At 56.3% G+C, this 5,216-nt stretch overlaps 1 long non-coding RNA gene across 1 annotated transcript; it reads left to right on the top strand.

Annotated features, from left to right (window-relative positions):
• Positions 1–2,838: 2,838 nt before the first annotated feature.
• Positions 2,839–3,999, top strand: LOC134159428 (uncharacterized). The gene is made up of 3 exons (XR_009963148.1): positions 2,839–3,159; positions 3,498–3,757; positions 3,900–3,999. It is a non-coding gene; the product is annotated as an uncharacterized LOC134159428 (long non-coding RNA).
• The last annotated feature ends 1,217 nt before the right edge of the window (positions 4,000–5,216 follow it).

Here is a 5,216-nt window from a genome sequence, read left to right as displayed (position 1 = left end):
GTCACCAATGACGCCTCCATCGCCACCAAGGGCACCGGTGACGTCACCGATGACGTCACGGACATCGTGTGTGACGTCACCACCGTCCCCAACGACACCTTAATCGTCTCCAAGGCCACCGATGACATCACTGATGACGTCACCCACACCGGCGATGACGTCACCGACATCACCAACGACACGTCCATCGTCACCAAGGGCCCCAGTGACGTCACGGATGACGTCACCCAGACCGGCGATGACGTCACCGACAGCACCAAAGGCGCTTCCATTGTTTCCAAGGCTATCGATGACATCACCGATGATGTCACCGACAGCACCAAAGGCGCTTCCATTGTTTCCAAGGGCAGGGGTGACATCACCGATGACGTCACCCACACCGGCGATGACGTCACCGACATCACCAACGATACGTCCATCGTCACCAAGGGCCCCGGTGACGTCACCAGTGACGTCATCCACACCGGTGATGACGTCACCGACACCACCAAAGGCGCTTCCATTGTTTCCAAGGCTATCGATGACATCACCGATGACGTCAGCCACACCGGCGATGACGTCACCGACAGCACCAAAGGCGCTTCCATCGTCTCCAAGGCCACCGATGACATCACCGATGACGTCACCCACACCGGCGATGACGTCACCGACAGCACCAAAGGCGCTTCCATCGTCTCCAAGGCCACCGATGACATCACCGATGACGTCACCCACACCGGCGATGACGTCACCGACAGCACCGAAGGCGCTTCCATCGTCTCCATGGCCACCGATGACATCACCGATGACGTCACTCACACCGGCGATGACGTCACCGACATCACCAACGACATGTCCATCGTCACCAAGGCCACCGATGACATCACCAGTGACGTCACCCACACCGGTGATGACGTCACCAATAGCACCAAAGGCGCTTCCATCGTCTCCATGGCCACTGATGACATCACCGATGACGTCACCCACACCGGCGATGACGTCACCGCCAGCACCAAAGGCGCTTCCATTGTTTCCAAGGCTATCGATGACATCACCGATGACGTCAGCCACACCGGCGATGACGTCACTGACACCACCAAAGGTGCTTCCATCGTCTCCAAGGCCACCGATGACGTCACCCACACCGGCGATGACGTCACCGACATCACCAACGACACGTCCATCATCACCAAGGGCCCCGGTGACGTCACCGATGACGTCACCACCGCCGGCGACACTTCCATTGTCAGCAAGGGCCCCAGCGCCGCCGTCACCGATGACATCACCGATGACATCACCGATGACATCACCTCGCCGCCTTTGCCCCCCCTCCACATCCTCTTGGGCCCTTCCATCTCCCCCCATGGCCTGGGCCCCCCTTTCCGCGTGCTGGTCCCTTCCCGCGCCCCCCAACCGGGCGCCGAGACGGAGGCGGTGCTGGCTATGGGGGGGGATCTCCTTTGGCCATGGGTACAACGGGGGGAACCCCCTCACCCCCCATCTTCCCGTCACCCCCCCCCGTTGCACCCCAGCGAGCTCCCCGCCGTCTATGGGGCAATGGCGGCCGCCGTGGCAGCGGCAATGAATGGGGCCAGGGCTGGGATGGTGCCGGCCGGGGGGGCGGTGCTGGACCCACAGAGCGGGCGAGTGGTGGCGGCGGCGGGAGATGGGAGAAATGGGGGGCACCCATTGGGGCACGCAACCATGAGGTGCTTGGAGGAGGTGGCGCGGCGACGGAGAGGATGGGGGGGGAATGGGGGCAATGGGGGTAATGGGGGCAATGGGGGTAATGGGGGGAATGGGGGCAATGGGGGTAATGGGGACAATGGGGGTAATGGGCTCAATGGGGGCAATGGGCTCAATGGGGTAATGGGAATGGGGGTAATGAGGTGAATGGGGGCAATGGGGACAATGGGGGTCATGGGGGCAATGGGGCCAATGGGGGCAATGGGGCCAATGGGGGCAATGGGCTCAATGGGGGCAACGGGGGTAATGGGGGCAATGGGGCCAATGGGGGTAATAGGCTCAATGGGGGCAATGGGCTCAATGGGGACAATGGGGGTCATGGGGGCAATGGGGCCAATGGGGGTAATGGGCTCAATGGGGGTAATGGGGACAATGGGGGTAATAGGCTCAATGGGGGCAATGGGGACAATGGGGGCAATGGAGTCAATGGGGGCAATGGAGTCAATGGGGGCAATGGGCTCAATGGGGACAATGGGGGTAATGGACTCAGTGGGGGCAATGGGGACAATGGCCTCAATGGGGACACTGGGCTCAATGGGGACAATGGGCTCAATGGGGACAATGGGCTCAATGGGGCCAATGGGGGTAATGGGGGCAATGGCCTCAATGGGGACAATGGGCTCAATGGGGGCAATGGGATCAATGAGGACAATGGGCTCGATGGGGGCAATGGGATCAATGGGGACAATGGGGCCAATGGGCTCGATGGGGCCGGGGGTTACCTGTGCCAGGGCTGGGACGTGATCCTGACCCGGGAGCCCTGTGCCCTCTGTGCCATGGCCTTGGTGCTGGCCCGGGCCCGTCGGGTGCTCTTTGGGGCCCCAGCCCCACAAGGAGCCCTCAGCACCCGCTATGGGCTCCACGGCCGGGCCCGCCTCAACCATCGCTACCGGGCCTATGGGGGGGTGGCCCCCAAGCTCTGGGAGCCGTTGGGGGGGGTTGGGATGGAGCAGTGATGGGGGGGGAGGGATGGGAACACACATGGGGGTGTTTTGAGAGTCTTTATTGGGGGTTGGGATGTGATATGGGGGTCGCCGGATTGGGGGGACAATGGGGGGGTGAAGGGGAGTCAATTGGTGTCAATGGGAAGCAATGGTTGTCAGTGGGAGTTGGTGTCATTGGGAATCAATGGGAGTCAATTGGTATCAATGGGAGTCAATTGGTATCAATGGAGCTCAATGGGAGTCAGTTGGTATCAATGGAGGTCAATGGGAGTCAATTGGTATCAATGGGAGTCAATTGGTATCAATAGAGCTCAATGGGAGTCAGTTGGTATCAATGGGAGTCAATTGGTATCAATGGGAGTCAATTGGTATCAATGGAGCTCAATGGGAGTCAATTGGTATCAATGGGAGTCAATTGGTATCAATGGAGCTCAATGGGAGTCAGTTGGTATCAATGGAGGTCAATGGGAGTCAATTGGTATCAATGGGAGTCAATTGGTATCAATAGAGCTCAATGGGAGTCAATTGGTATCAATGGGAGTCAATTGGTATCAATGGAGCTCAATGGGAGTTGGTATCAATGGAGGTCAATGGGAATCAATGGAGCTCAATTGTTGTCAATGGGAGTCAGTGTCAATGGGAATCAATGGAGCTCAATGGGAGTCAACTGCTATCAATGGTTGTCAATTGGTATCAATGATTGTCAATGGGAGTAAATTGGTATCAATGGGAGTCAATTGGTATCAATGGGAGTCAGTTGGTATCAATAGAGCTCAATGGGAATCAATGGTTGTCAATGGGAGTCGGTGTCATTGGGAATCAATGGAGCTCAATGGGAGTCAACTGCTATCAATGGGTGTCAATTGGTATCAATGGAGGTCAATGATTGTCAATGGGAGTAAATTGGTATCAATGGGAGTCAATTGGTATCAATGGAGCTCAATGGGAGTCAATTGGTACCAATGGGAGTCAATTGGTATCAATGGAGGTCAATGATTGTCAATGGGAGTAAATTGGTACCAGTGGGAGTCAATTGGTGTCAATGGAGGTCAATGGGAGCCAATGGAGCTCAATGGTTGTCAATGGGAGTCAGTGTCAATGGGAATCAATGGAGCTCAATGGGAGTCAATTGGTATCAATGGTTGTCAATGGGAGTCAATTGGTATCAATAGAGGTCGATGGGAATCAATGGTTGTCAATGGGAGTCGGTGTCACTGGGAATGAATGGAGCTCAATGGGAGTCAATTGGTATCAATGGAGCTCAATGGTTGTCAATGGGAGTCTATTGGTGTCAATAGAGATCAATGGGAATCAATGGTTGTCAATGGGAGTCAATGGGTATCAATGGAGATCGATGGGAATCAATGGAGCTCAGTGGGAGTCAATTGCTATCAATGGAGCTCAATGGGAGTCAATTGGTATCAATAGAGGTCGATGGGAATCAATGGTTGTCAATGGGAGTCAATTGGTATCAATGGGAGTCAATGGGTATCAATGGAGGTCGATGGGAATCAATTGGTGTCGATGGGTATCAATGGGAGTCAACTGGTATCAATGGAGCTCAATGGGTACCAATGGCTATCAATGGGTCCCAATGGGGGGGTCAATGGGTCCCAATGGCTATCAATGGGTCAATGGGGATCCCAATGGGGTGGTCAGTGGGGATCAATGGGTCCCAATGGGGATCAATGGGTCCCAATGGGGGGGTCAGTGGGGATCAATGGCTGTCAATGGGGAGGTCAATGGGGATCAATGGGTCCCAATGGGGGGATCAATGGGTCCCAATGGGGATCAATGGGTCCCAATGGGGGGATCAATGGGTCCCAATGGGGGGATCAATGGGTCCCAATAACTGTCAATGGGGAGGTCAATGGGGATCAATGGGTCCCAATGGGGGGATCAATGGGTCTCAATGGGTCCCAATGGGGAGGTCAATGGGTCCCAATGGCTGTCAATGGGGAGGTCAACGGGGATCAATGGGTCCCAATGGGGGGGTCAATGGCTCCCAATGGCTGTCAGTGGGGAGGTCAATGGGTCCCAATGGGGGGATCAATGGGTCCCAATGGCTGTCAATGGGGAGGTCAATGGGGATCAATGGGGGGGGTCAATGGGGATCAATGGGGATCAATGGGTCCCAATGGGGGGATCAATGGGTCCCAATGGGGGGGTCAATGGGGATCAATGGGGGGGTCAATGGGGATCAATGGGTCAATGGGGATCAATGGGTCCCAATGGCTGTCAATGGGGAGGTCAATGGGGATCAATGGGGGGGTCAATGGGGATCAATGGGTCCCAATGGGGGGGTCAATGGGGATCAATGGGGGGGTCAATGGGGATCAATGGGGGGATCAATGGGTCCCAATGGGGGGGGTCAATGGGGATCAATGGGGGGGGGTCCATGGGGGTCAATGGGGGGTCCATGGGGATCAATGAGGGGGTCAAGGGGGGGGTCAATGGGGATCAATGGGGGGGTCAATGGGTCCCAATGGGGGGATCAATGTGTCCCCACGGGCTGTTGGCTGGGATGGCGCGGGGGGGGAGGGGGTT

Source organism: Pezoporus occidentalis, unplaced genomic scaffold (assembly GCF_034315485.1).
Source record: "Pezoporus occidentalis ecotype Australia unplaced genomic scaffold, CSIRO_AGI_Poc_V1 ctg1464, whole genome shotgun sequence".
Lineage (NCBI taxonomy): Eukaryota > Metazoa > Chordata > Aves > Psittaciformes > Psittacidae > Pezoporus > Pezoporus occidentalis.
The sequence above is the reverse complement of the archived record's forward strand: the minus strand, read 5'-3'. Positions and strand labels throughout refer to the sequence as shown.